Source organism: Gossypium hirsutum, chromosome D02, assembly GCF_007990345.1.
Source record: "Gossypium hirsutum isolate 1008001.06 chromosome D02, Gossypium_hirsutum_v2.1, whole genome shotgun sequence".
NCBI classification, from domain to species: Eukaryota; Viridiplantae; Streptophyta; class Magnoliopsida; order Malvales; family Malvaceae; genus Gossypium; species Gossypium hirsutum.
The window spans coordinates 22094770-22110262 of record NC_053438.1 but is presented as its reverse complement, the minus strand read 5'-3'; the positions used below and the strand labels follow the sequence as shown (position 1 = coordinate 22110262).

The 15493-nt window shown below is 33.0% G+C and overlaps 1 non-coding gene across 1 annotated transcript; it reads left to right on the top strand.

Annotated features, from left to right (window-relative positions):
• Positions 1-385: 385 nt before the first annotated feature.
• Positions 386-492, top strand: LOC121214923 (small nucleolar RNA R71). Its single transcript, XR_005910661.1, has one exon. It is a non-coding gene; the product is annotated as a small nucleolar RNA R71 (small nucleolar RNA).
• The last annotated feature ends 15001 nt before the right edge of the window (positions 493-15493 follow it).

Sequence of the window (15493 nt, the reverse complement as noted above, 5' to 3'; positions counted from 1 at the left end):
AACTAATTCGGGATTTGAAGGGAAATTCTCAAAAGAATGACCATCCCCACATTATACGCAAGAAATAACATCATACTGACTTGGTGATTGAGCTACAAAATTATTTAAACCATTAATGGTAAACTGTTTTAACATAGAGGAAATAAAAGATACATGAGCAGAGAGTGAAGTCAGCGCGTCCACTTCATGCACTCTAGCTACTCGTCTTTCGGAAACTACTCGATTTGTCAACCATTGGTAATTGTTGCTTGCGATCTTTTCGATGATCTCGTAACCCTAATTATCAGAATTAGACAAAATCACACCTTTCACAGAAGCATCTACCACTAATCTTGTGTGCGGGTTGAGACCATTATAACATGTCTCCAACTGAATATAATAAGGAATCCTATGATGAGGACACTTACGAAGGAATTCCTTGAATCTTTCTCATCCCTCATATAAAGACTCATCATCCAATTGTTGAAAAATGGTTATCTCATTTCGCAACTTTGCGTTCTTACTCGGTGGAATATACTTTACCAAAAACCTTTCTGCTAATTCTTGCCATGTCGATATTAAATATGGTGGCAATAAATTCAGCCATGCTCATGCTCGATCTTGCAACGAGTACAGAAACAACTTCAAACTTAATGTGTCTTCAATCACACCAACTATTTTAAATGAATCACTCACCTCCATGAATACTCGAAGGTGTAAGTGTGGATCTTCCGTGGGCATACCACTAAACTGGCCCACCGTTTGAAGCATTTGAAACATCACTAGTTTCAATTTGAATTTGAGTGCCTCGATATTCAGTCTTCTAATTTGAAACATCATGCTTAACAACGTTCGAAAATACTTTCATGGCAACTCAATCTTTCATGAGTTTGAAAACCAAATTAAGTCCTCTAAGATTTTTTACTTAGTAAAATGCAATCATAATAAACTAAGGGTTTCTAAGTATTTATGCAAGGTCACAAGGACATTTATGTTTGCAACAGTTTATTCGCATAAACCTAAAAACTATACAAGATAATATAGCTAACTAATGATATTATGAACCTCAACTTAGTTGGGTTTAATGATCTAAATTGAACATTGCACTTTTAAATTATGTGTCTACTAGTCGTCATCTGGTTAGGATTACTCAGCTAATTGAATGCACATGACATTGATTGAAAACATGATAAAATAAATCTTATTGAATTAACATAATCATCCTAGAAAATATGATTTAAAATATCATCGTTGATGTCAAAAATAATAAACTCAAAGCAAACATAATTAAAATAAATAACAAGAGAAAAGAGTAAACTTTATTCCGTTTAGCAGCCTTTCGGATCTATTCTGACCGATGCCCTCCTCCGTTCTACTCGTTGCTTCTTTTCTAAGGGTTTCAAGGTGGTCGACCAAAGATTACTTTTGATAAAGCTTATGTTAGCTAAAGGATGGAAAAGGAGATGGTGGTTATGCAAGGGAAAGGAAAAGGGAAATGGAAGAGAATGATGAATGAGAGAATGAATGAGAGATGAGTGTTGAGGGATGAAGGATGATTTGAGAACTGGGATTCGTATGGTATTTATAGGTGAAGGTAAGGGGTAGAGTTTGCTAAAAATAGAATTTAAATTCCTTACTTTTTTTTCTCATATATTGCTGACCACAATTCATGAAAAAGGGGATGACTTAGTCTACTAATTTTGAATTCAAATTAAGGCTATTAATAGCCATAGGGTGGACGATTTCAACAGCAAAGTTGTTAAGCTGATTTCTAATTATTTTCCAACTGTAAGGACCTTCAATTAAATACCCCAAAGCTTGTTTTTAGGCAGCTATCTACTTGTGCCGAAAGTGGGCTTTAATTTCCCCTTGTTAGACAGTTTCCTTGTCCAATAATTAATCAGACTGTAACTCCCCTAACCTATCTCCACCGCCAGATTAAGGTTAAGGAGCATTATTAAAAAATCAAAAAAACATTTAACATCATCACATTAAATAAATTAATCATATTAAAAACCATTCAATCATATGCATTTGGTCCCTAAATTGAGCCTTCGAGGCCCTAAAAATAGCTTAGAAGCAATTCGAGACTAATTTGAAACAAAATAGAATATTTGGGAAAAAAGTGGAAAATTTTGAAAATAGGGGTCACACGGCTGTGTGGCTAGGCCGTACGACATAGCTCAAGCCATGTAACAATCAAATTATGGGACACATGGCTGTGTCCCAGCCCGTGTCTCCACCCGTATAACTCACTGAGTTGGATCACACGACTGTGTCGTAGGCTGTGTCTCAGACCATTTAACTCTCTAACTTGCAACACACGATCGTGTCGCAGGTCGTGTACTAGACCGTGTAACTCACTGACTTAATACACTAGGAATTTACAAATGACACACGGCCGTGTGACAGCCCATGTCCCAGGTCGTGTGATCCATATTTTGACCCTAAAAACATGTTATTTCAAAGCCTAAACACATCTAACCAACCATCCCATTTGTGTACACATTCAAGAGAGTTAAACAACATTCAAACACTTATAAACATACCATTTCAAACATCGTATTTCATCTAACCAATATGCCATTCAAAGGCACCACATTTGTATCAAAACATCATTGATCAAATTCAAACAACATAGCCACATTTCAAGCATAGAACCTAGTTCTTTTATCTACCAAATGATATCACAAATGACCATTTACATGCCATCACAAACATACCAAAAGGATCTTATATACAAGCACTTAAAAGTGGCCAAAATAATCTAACTTGGTAAGGCATTAAAGTCCAAACCAAACATAAACTTCAAGGCATATGCATACCAAAACATCCATTACACATTCAAGAAATACCATTACTGTAACACCCTAACCCGTATTCGTCGCCGAATTAGGGTTACGAAGCATTACCTAACAAACACAACCATTTTTATAATCAAACTGATCACAAACATAGAAATTAAACCATTTTCGCATGACTATTTATATATTTTACAATCCAAATCTAACCAAAATATACTCAAACCTATACATGCCATAAGATCGAGTTCAAATTTTTAACAAAATACCAAAAGAAGTCGATAGTGTGACAGACTATGCTGATGATCCCCGAGCTCGTAACGCGTCTCCAAAATCTATAAAACAAATGAACAAGAACAATCAAAGTAAGCTTTTATAGCTTAGTAAGTTTATAGCATATCTAAAATACATATAAACGAACATATGAAAAATCATTATATGCTTATAATCAAGTTACGTACACAATCATTAATTGCATATACAAATTCCAAATATACTTATCATTTTCATTTCATGAATACATATCTATGATCTTCCAAATACATATATCAAAAGCTTATATTTTTACTTATCAACTATATGAATCAAATGCACATTTATACTTCTAATCCACATGTGCCGATTTCGTACATGTATATTCAACAATTTCATAGCAACGAATATATGTACTTACTCACTAAACACATAGATCCAAACATTTATAAGCTCATCGAATACATATAAATAAGTATTCATATATTTATTCATTATATATAACCCAAAATCATTTATATATATATCACATGCATATAATCACTTAATTTAACATATTCACCGGCACTTAGCCTGCTAGGCTTATATCCTGATTCAGATCACCGGCACGTAGCCTGCTAGGTTTATAACCTGATTCAGATCACCGGCACGTAGCCTGCTAGGTTTATAACCTGATTCAGATCACCGGCACGTAGCCTGCTAGACTTAAAGTCTGAATTAATTCACTGGCACTACATCCGCTAAGCATCGAGCCTGAATACCACGGGTATGAAATTGGTCTTTCACAAAATTCTTTATAAGAAAATCTAGATATTCTTTATATCTCATATAAATCTTTTCAATAATTGTATCTCAACAAGAATCGAATTATTATTCCAATCTTCATAGCAAACATACATTTGAATAACATCTCTATAGTTCATATCATTAAATTCGGTTCATAGAACTCAATACCTGCATTCGAATATTATACATATTTTCTTCTATATTATAAGCTTCAACTTATAAAACTCAAAGCAAACATTAACTACATACATATAATTCATGTAATTAATTTCAACTTATCGAGTTCAATACATACATTCGGCTAACATACATGTAATCTATTAAATTTCATCCAACTTATAAAATTCAGCATATATATATATTCGACTAAATATATATATAAATAGAATCTATGCAATTTATTTTAACTTATAAAACTCAAATATACATTAACTAATACATATATATATACAATTCATACATTATATTTTAACTCATATACTTACACTTATACAAAATAACTATATATGTATATTATTACTTATTCGATATTTCCATATATATAAATATACTTAACATTTAAACCTTGAAATATGTTCAGAACTTATTCGAAAATATACATGTATATTCTTCAATTCCCACAGTGACATTCATTCAAAATTATAAAGTATATACAATATATACCCTTAATCAAACTCAAAGATTATACTTATTTATACATATACATATTCGAAAATTAACACATATATATACATATAATTTCTTACTTATACTCAATATATATAAGTATTTATTCATATATATACATGCTTATTTAATCCAACTTATACCAATATTTGATACACATACATATATATATCTTTATATATCTATTCGAACATCATGTAAACATATATAACAAACAACATTAACTAAATTCAAACTTTATTCACATATATACATACCTATGTTCGAATACATCACATACCTATATATATAGTTCCATATCTAAATTATTTACAAGGGCATTGATGTATGTATATTTGTATATTCATACTCATTCGAACCTAACACATATATATATACATAATTTTCATACTTTCCATTCGATTTATATACTTTTAAATTTTAACTAATTTAATATACATTTGATATTCATACATATAAACTAATTTAATAAAAATTAAATAGCTAATAGACTTACCCCGGACGATGGAAAATCGAAGTCGGACGATTATTCGACTAATTTGGCTTTTCCCTGATCTAACTCCAATTTCTTTGGTTCTCGATCTAAATATATTCAAAATAAGATAATTTATTTATTAACACATTCAATTTAATCCAAAAACGCATAATTTGGAAAATTACTATTTTGCCCCTAATATTTTCACTTTTTGCAATTTACTCCCTATTACATAAAACACAATTTATACAAAATTTGCCCATACCACACAAGGGCCGAATATTCATGGTTCTCATATAAGTCCACACATTGCATTTATTTCACATTTTAGTCCCCCAAAAATTTAATTTCACAATTTAGCCCTATTTACTCAATTTCACTAAAAATTCTAATACAAAACATATTAATCTATCACATATCTTTCATTTTTCATCATCAACTGTCACAAAGTCTAAGCATTCATCAATGGCACATTTCAAAATCATCAACAATTCACAAAATTAAAACATGGGTTTTGAAGAACACAAAGCAACGATCTCTAAAACATAAAATCATCAAAAACCGAACAAAATCCATACATTAATTAAAGCTTGAAAGTGCCGAATGAAATAAGCTTTAAACCCTTTTATTTTCTCTCCAATTTGGCCAAAAGATGAAGAACATGGCATTTTAATTTGTTATATTATACATATATTAACCTTATTGTTAATTTACTATGTTAACCTTTACTAATATATATATAAAACATATATAATAAGGTTACATTAGTCCTTTGCCATCCACTAACTTACATAGTGGGATAATTGCATAATAAAACCTCTAAATTATAAAGACAACAACAATTAGGCACTTCCATATTTAACCACTACATTTTTATTTTACGCGATTTAATCCTTTTATTTAATCAGACACTCAAACGGTGAAATTAAAGCACGAAATTTTTACACTAGTAAATTCACACATAATAAACACAGAAAAAAATATATAAAAATATTTTTCTAATTCGGATTTGTGGTCCCGAAACTACTATTCCGATTCGGGTCAAAATCGGGTTGTTACAACTCTCCCCCCTTTAGGGATTTTCGTCCCCGAAAATTCTTACCGGTGAATAGGTTTGGATAACGCTCTTTCATCGTATCTTCTGACTCCCAAGTTGCTTCTTCAACTCCGTGTTTATGCCACAATACTTTAACTAACGAAATTTTCTTATTTCGTAATTCTTTGATCTCACGAGCCAGAATGCTAATCGGTTCTTCTTCATATGACATATCAGAGTTAATTTCAATCTCCGTCGGACTAATCACATGTGAAGGATTAGATCGGTATCTACGGAGCATCGAAACATGGAATACGTTATGAATCTTTTCTAACTCAGGCGGTAACATCAATCGATAAGCAACCGGTCCAACACGCTCTATAATCTCATACGGTCCAATGAATCTCGGACTCAATTTGCCTTTACAACCGAATCTGAGTATTTTCTTCTATGGTGAGACTTTCAAAAACACTTTATCCCTGATCTGAAATTCTATATCCTTTCTTTTCAAATCTGCATAAGACTTCTGACGATCCGATGCTGATTTCAGACTATCCCAAATCACTTTCACTTTCTGTTCAGTCTCTTTAATCAAATCAACCCCGTGTATCTTATTTTCACTGAGCTCGGTCCAATACAATGGTGTACGACATTTACGACCGTACAAAGCCTCGTAAGGTGCCATTTTGATACTAGATTGAAAGCTATTATTATAAGAAAATTCAATCAAAGGTAAGTATCGTTCCCACGTACCTTCAAACTCGAGAATGAAACATCTCAACATATCCTCAAGTATCTGAATGATTCATTCGGATTGACCATCTGTCTGCGGATGCAAAGCTATGCTAAAATGTAGTTTCGTACCTAAAGCATCTTGTAGTTTCTTCCAAAATCGCGATGTGAATCTCAGATCTCTGTCTGAAACAATAGAAATAGGTACACCATGCAACCTTTGTGAAATATACAATTCTGCAAGTTTATCGAGCAAAAAATCTGTACGAATCGGAATAAAGTGTGTCGATTTTGTCAACCTATCAACAATAACCCAGATTGCATCTTTCTTGCTAGGTGTCAACGGTAAACCGGATACAAAATCCATCGTGACCCGGTCCCTTTTCCATTCAGGTATCATGATCGGCTGAAGCAACCCAGATGGTACCTGATGCTCGGCTTTAACTTGCTGACAAATTAAACATTTCGAAACAAAGTCAGAAATGTCTCGTTTCATACCGTGCCATCAATAGTGCTGTTTCAGATCGTTATACATTTTCGTACTACCTGGATGAACAAAAAATCGGCTATTATGAGCTTCATTCAAAATCACATGTATTAACTTTGAATTTCTCGGAACACATAATCGATTTCTGAATCTCAAACAATCCTCAGCATCAACTAGAAATTCTGAATCAACATTTAAGTCACACTGAGCTTGTTTTGCAATTAAATCATCTTCAGCTTTCTGAGCTTCACAAATTTGTTGAACAAGTAACGATTTTGCTTTCAATTCAGCTACTATCGCACCATCATCAGATATAGCCATACGTGCGTTCATTGCAAGCAAAGCAAACAGTGATTTTCGACTTAAGGCATCAGCAACAACATTAGCCTTTCCCGGATGATAGTCAATCACAAGCTCGTAATCTTTTAGCAATTCTAACCATCGGCGCTGTCTCAAATTAAGATCTTTCTGAGTCATCAAGTACTTCAGGCTTTTGTGATCGGAATAAACATGACATTTTTCGCCAAACAAATAGTGGCGCCATATTTTTAATGCAAATACAATAGCTGCCAAATCCAAATCGTGCGTCGGATAATTCTTTTCGTGCGTCTTTAACTGTCTCGAGGCATAGGCTACAACTTTGCCTTCCTGCATCAAAACACAGCCCAAACCATTTAAAGATGCATCACTATAGATAACAAACTCTTTACCCGATTCTGGCTGAACTAATACTGGAGCTTCGGTCAAAAGAGCTTTCAAGTGATCAAAACTTTTCTGGCAATTTTCTGACCATTTAAACTTAACGTCTTTTTGTAGTAACTTTGTCATCGGGGTCGCAATCATAGAGAACCCTTTCACTAACCGTCTATAATAACCAGCGAGCCCTAGAAAGCTTCGAACTTCTGAGACATTCCTTAGAGATTTCCAATCAAGTATAGCTGAAGTTTTACTCGGATCAACCCGAATACCCGATGCTGATACAACATGGCCCAGAAAACTAACTTCACGTAACCAGAACTCACATTTACTAAACTTTGCATACAACTGTTTATCTCGCAAAGTTTGCAACACAAGTCTCAGATGTTCGAAATGCTCAGTTTCGTCACGAGAGTAGATCAAAATGTCATCTATAAATACTACCACAAACCGATCCAGATACTGTCTAAAGATCCGATTCATCAAATCCATGAAAACAGCAGGTGCATTAGTAAGTCCGAAAGGCATAACCAGAAACTCGTAATGTCCGAACCTCGTTCGGAAAGCTGTTTTTGGTACATCAGAGTCTTTAACTCGCAACTGATAGTAACCCGATCTCAAATCTATCTTCGAAAACACTGAAGCCCCTTTTAACTGATCGAACAAATCATCAATACGTGGCAACCGATATTTATTCTTTATAGTCACCTTATTAAGCTGCCGGTAATCAATACACAATCTCATCGTTCTGTCTTTCTTTTTCACAAATAGAACTGGTGCCCCCCAAGGAGAGAAACTCGGTCGTGCAAAACCTTTATCAGTCAACTCTTGCAACTGTGCTTTCAATTCTTTTAATTCGGTCGGTGCCATGCGGTACGGAGCTATTGAAATTGGAGTCGTCCCCGGTAGTAACTCAATACCAAACTCTACTTCTCGAATAGGTGGTAAACCCGGTAATTCTTCAGGGAACACATCTGGATACTCACATACAACAGGTACTGATTCAATCTTCTTTTCTATCACTTTACTATCAAGAACATATGCAAGATAAGCTTCACAACCTTTTCTCACATACTTCTGAGCCAACATAGAGGATATCACTGCCGATAAACCATTCATATCATTAGATTCAATCCGAATAATCTCATCTTTCAGGCATCTTAAATCAATAGTCTTCCTTTTGCAGTTAACCACAGCATCGTGTAAAGTCAACCAGTCCATACCCAAAATTATATCGAACTCGTCAAATGGCAACAACATCAAATCAGCCATAAAATACAAATCTCGATTCATCAACGGACAATTCTTGCACACTTTTTCAACCAACACACACCGGCCCAGGGGGTTTGATACTTTAATTACAAACTCAGTAGACTCAACAGGTAGAGTCTTACTGGATACTAAGGTCTCACACACATAAGAATGAGTCGAACCAGGATCAATCAACGCAATAACATTAGTATCATAAAGAGTGAAAGTACCAGTAATAACATCTGGAGAAGAAGCCTCCTCTCGAGCTCGGATGGCATATGCTCTGGTAGGTGCACGAGCCTCAGATCGAACTGCTGTGTCCTTTGTCCCTCTCTGACTGCCACTTACATTACCCAAGTGCCTTGGCGGTCTACCCCGTCCTAACATATTACTCGGTCTAGTATTCTGCACAGTGTTTTGATCAGCTACCATCGGACACTCTCGAATGAAATGATCCTTTGAACGACTCTTAAAGCAAGACCTATCATGAAATCTGCAATCTCCAGGATGCCATTTCCCACAATGCTTGCATTCTGATCTATTTTGTCGAACACTACCAACGCTAGCAACTGAAGTAGCTCGTGAACTCACAGGGGGTCGATCTCGATCATGCTTAGGAGACCCTGCAGTAGCTTTAGATCGGCTATGATCCTCTCTGGATTTCCTTGAGGCCGACTGGAACGATTTACTAAATGATCTTTTACGGGAATCTCGAGCTTCATAGTCAGCTTTTCTCTTCTCTTTCCCGAGCTCCTCGGCTTTACAAGCTCGTTCAACAAGTACTACGAACTCCTTTATCTCAAGTATGCCCACTAACAGTTTAATATCTTCATTCAGCCCATCTTCAAATCTTTTTCACATAATAGCTTCAGTCCAAACACACCCTCGAGCATATTTACTAAGTCTCACAAATTTCTGCTCATACTCTATCACTGTCATCTGACCCTATTTCAATTCAAGAAATTCCTTACGTTTCTGATCAATGAATCTCTGGCTAATATATTTCTTACGGAACTTAGTCTGAAAGAATTCCCAGGTCACTCGCTCTTTTGGAACCACCGATACTAGTGTATTCCACCAGTGATATGCAGTGTCCCGTAGCAAAGATATGGCACATTTCAAGCACTCGTCAGGGGTGCAAGATAACTCATCAAATACTCGAATAGTATTATCAAGCCAAAATTCAGCTCGCTCAGCATCATCATCATCAGTAGCTCTGAACTCTTCGGCCCCGTGTTTTCGAATTTTATCAACAGGAGGTTTAAGTAATCTCATCGAATCACTTACTTGAGGTATAACAGGAACCGAAGATGGATTAGTCGGGGGTGGAGGTTGTTGTGCAACCGGATTAGTTCGGACATATTGAGTAAACCAGTCATTCATCATTTGGTAGAAGCCTTGTTTAGCCTCTCCCTCCTAGTTACTCGAGGTCGGTCGAGCATCTACCGGCTCTGTCCCTTGTCCGGGAGCAGGCGCTATACTCTCAACATCATCGGCTACGGCTCGATCGGGATCCATTACTATACGAAAACATATTTTAGATGTCAGCAGTCATCACACTATCTCGACATAAAAATATGGCATATATAGCTAGACTCATACACACTACGTTAGTCCAAGAATCGACAAAACCGTAGCTCTGATACCAATAAAATGTAACACCCTAACCCGTATTCGTCGTTGAATTAGGGTTACGAAGCATTACCTAACAAACACAACCATTTTTATAATCAAACTGATCACAAACATAGAAATTAAACCATTTTCGCATGACTATTTATATATTTTACAATCCAAATCTAACCAAAATATACTCAAACCTATACATGCCATAAGATCGAGTTCAAATTTTTAACAAAATACCAAAAGAAGTCGATAGTGTGACAGACTATGCTGATGATCCCCGAGCTCGTAACGCGTCTCCAAAATCTATAAAACAAATGAACAAGAACAATCAAAGTAAGCTTTTATAGCTTAGTAAGTTTATAGCATATCTAAAATACATATAAACGAACATATGAAAAATCATTATATGCTTATAATCAAGTTACGTACACAATCATTAATTGCATATACAAATTCCAAATATACTTATCATTTTCATTTCATGAATACATATCTATGATCTTCCAAATACATATGTCAAAAGCTTATATTTTTACTTATCAACTACATGAATCAAATGCACATTTATACTTCTAATCCACATGTGCCGATTTCGTACATGTATATTCAACAATTTCATAGCAACGAATATATGTACTTACTCACTAAACACATAGATCCAAACATTTATAAGCTCATCGAATACATATAAATAAGTATTCATATATTTATTCATTATATATATAACCCAAAATCATTTATATATATATCACATTCATATAATCACTTAATTTAACATATTCACCGGCACTTAGCCTGCTAGGCTTATGGCCTGATTCAGATCACTGGCACGTAGCCTGCTAGGTTTATAACCTGATTCAGATCACCGGCACGTAGCCTGCTAGGTTTATAACCTGATTCAGATCACCGGCACGTAGCCTGCTAGACTTAAAGTCTGAATTAATTCACTGGCACTACATCCGCTAAGCATCGAGCCTGAATACCACGGGTATGAAATTGGTCTTTCACAAAATTCTTTATAAGAAAATCTAGATATTCTTTATATCTCATATAAATCTTTTCAATAATTGTATCTCAGCAAGAATCGAATTATTATTCCAATCTTCGTAGCAAACATACATTTGAATAACATCTCTATAGTTCATATCATTAAATTCGGTTCATAGAACTCAATACCTGCATTCGAATATTATACATATTTTCTTCTATATTATAAGCTTCAACTTATAAAACTCAAAGCAAACATTAACTACATACATATAATTCATGTGATTAATTTCAACTTATCGAGTTCAATACATACATTCGGCTAACATACATGTAATCTATTAAATTTCATCCAACTTATAAAATTCAGCATATATATATATTCGACTAAATATATATATATAAATAGAATCTATGCAATTTATTTTAACTTATAAAACTCAAATATACATTAACTAATACATACATATATACAATTCATACATTATATTTTAACTCATATACTTACACTTATACGAAATAACTATATATGTATATTATTACTTATTCGATATTTCCATATATATAAATATACTTAACATTTAAACCTTGAAATATGTTCAGAACTTATTCGAAAATATACTTGTATATTCTTCAATTCCCACAGTGACATTCATTCAAAATTATAAAGTATATACAATATATACCCTTAATCAAACTCAAAGATTATACTTATTTATACATATACATATTCGAAAATTAACACATATATATACATATAATTTCTTACTTATACTCAATATATATAAGTATTTATTCATATATATACATGCTTATTTAATCCAACTTATACCAATATTTGATACACATGCATATATATATATCTTTATATATCTATTCGAACATCATGTAAACATATATAACAAACAACATTAACTAAATTCAAACTTTATTCACATATATACATACCTATGTTCGAATACATCACATACCTATATATATAGTTCCATATCTAAATTATTTACAAGGGCATTGATGTATGTATATTTGTATATTCATACTCATTCGAACCTAACACATATATATACATAATTTTCATACTTTCCATTCGATTTATATACTTTTAAATTTTAACTAATTTAATATACATTTGATATTCATACATATAAACTAATTTAATAAAAATTAAATAGCTAATTGAAGTCGGACGATGGAAAATCGAAGTCGGACGATTATTCGACTAATTTGGCTTTTCCCCGATCTAACTCCAATTTCTTTGGTTCTCGATCTAAATATATTCAAAATAAGATAATTTATTTATTAACACATTCAATTTAATCCAAAAACGCATAATTTGGCAAATTACTATTTTTCCCCTAATATTTTCACTTTTTGCAATTTACTTCCTATTACATAAAACACAATTTATACAAAATTTGCCCATACCACACAAGGGCCGAATATTCATGGTTCTCATACAAGTCCACACATTGCATTTATTTCACAATTTAGCCCTATTTACTCAATTTCACTAAAAATTCCAATGCAAAACATATTAATCTATCACATATCTTTCATTTTTCATCATCAACTATCACAAAGTCTAAGCATTCATCAATGGCACATTCCAAAATCATCAACAATTCACAAAATTAAAACATGGGTTTTGAAGAACACAAAGCAACGATCTCTAAAACATAAAAATCATCAAAAACCGAATAAAATCCATACCATAATCAAAGCTTGAAAGTGCCGAATGAAATAAGCTTTAAACCCTTTTATTTTCTCTCCAATTCGGCCAAAAGATGAAGAACATGGCATTTTAATTTGTTATATTATACATATATTAACCTTATTGTTAATTTACTATATTAACCTTTACTAATATATATATATAAAACATATATAATAAGGTTACATTAGTCCTTTGCCATCCACTAACTTACATAGTGGGCTAATTGCATAATAAAACCTCTAAATTATAAAGACAACAATAATTAGGCACTTTCATATTTAACCACTACATTTTTATTTTACGCATTTTATTCCTTTTATTTAATCAAACACTCAAACGGCAAAATTAAAGCACGAAATTTTTACACTAGTAAATTCACACATAATAAACACAGAAAAAATATATAAAAATATTTTTCTAATTTAGATTTGTGGTCTCGAAACTACTATTCCGATTAGGGTCAAAACTGGGTTTTTACAATTACAAAAGGTTCTATACATGCCATATATAACATTGGCCAAAATACTCAAAAAAATACCGAAATGGTTGCTGGATAATGTGATAGATCTCAGACAAGTTTCTAACCGATTGAGCTTTCACTAATCTATAAAAGAAAGGAAAGTAACTACGTAAACAACGAGTGCTTAGTAAGCTCGTATAAACTCAAACGTAACTTACCATTTCTTTAACATAATCTACAAAATAAGCATAATTTGATTACCAAGACCATAAGTTTAGTAAAAGCCTATACAAGCACCATCAAACTCACAAGTTAGTAGGTTCATCCATGATACATTTGAGTTCAATCATATAGTAAGTAGATTTCATATACACATCATTTAACTCATCAACCTTTCCATAATATCATGAACCATTTCAATTGTATGCTTACCGTGTCATTTCCTTTACTTACCCGTTGAACCATCTAGAATTACATCGAATACTCGGGAATGCTCACACATAATGTGCCTTTCTATATAACTGTAATCTTTCCTTTTCAATGGTGCTCACACGAGCTGTGGAAATCCGCAACAATTGCAGGACCTCAGCCATGGTAGGACATTTAAGACCAGCACCCAAAACATGAAATCCCTAATGACATGTCATTCGTATCCTAAGAATTCTTAAGGTTCAAACGGGATTTGTTATCTGCCAAGTATTCGAATATCGTTTTATTACCGAATAAATTATAAATATCATAAAATCAATGATTAATCAACCAAAGTAATGTTTAATAAGCATAAATTCATATGAACTTACCTCAATAACTATGGTCGTAGAAGTAGAGTTGAAAGCTAATTCAAAGCTTTAGCCTTTCCTCGGTTTAAGTCTAGTTGTCGCTTATGTTGATCTAAATAGATAATTTCATTCAATTAAGTACTTCAAGTATTCAATTTAATCCATAATTCATATTTATGTAAAATTACAAATTACCCTTAATACTTTAAATTTTCACAATTTAGTCATTCAACTCATAACTTGAATATAATTCATTTTAACCTAAATCCATATTAACCAAAGCTACAAGGAACCTTGAAACAACCCATATTTACCAAAAATTTGCAAAAAAAAACCCATGGATTTACACTTTTAACAATTTAATCCCTATTTCAAAATTCATCAAAAATCACTTAACAAAACAAGTTTGTTTAACAACTAAGATTAAAAATCTATCAACTAACTTAAAAATATATTCAAACTCAACCATGGAAAGTCCCTTAACCTTTAACAATTTTGCAAATTAACCCCCAGACTAGCTAGATTAAGCTAAAACGAACTCAAAATATAAAAATCATTAAAAACGGGACATAAAATCATACCATGCAAGAACAAAGTTTTGGTTGAACCTTCAAGCCTAAAATGGTGTTTTTCTTCTTCTATTTTTGGTGGATAAAACCATGAATGAAGATGATACCATTTTGTGTTATTTTAGTTTAAGTTTTATTTATTTAATTACTATTTTACCCTTACTAATTTAACTTTAAAAACAACTAAATCATGTCCA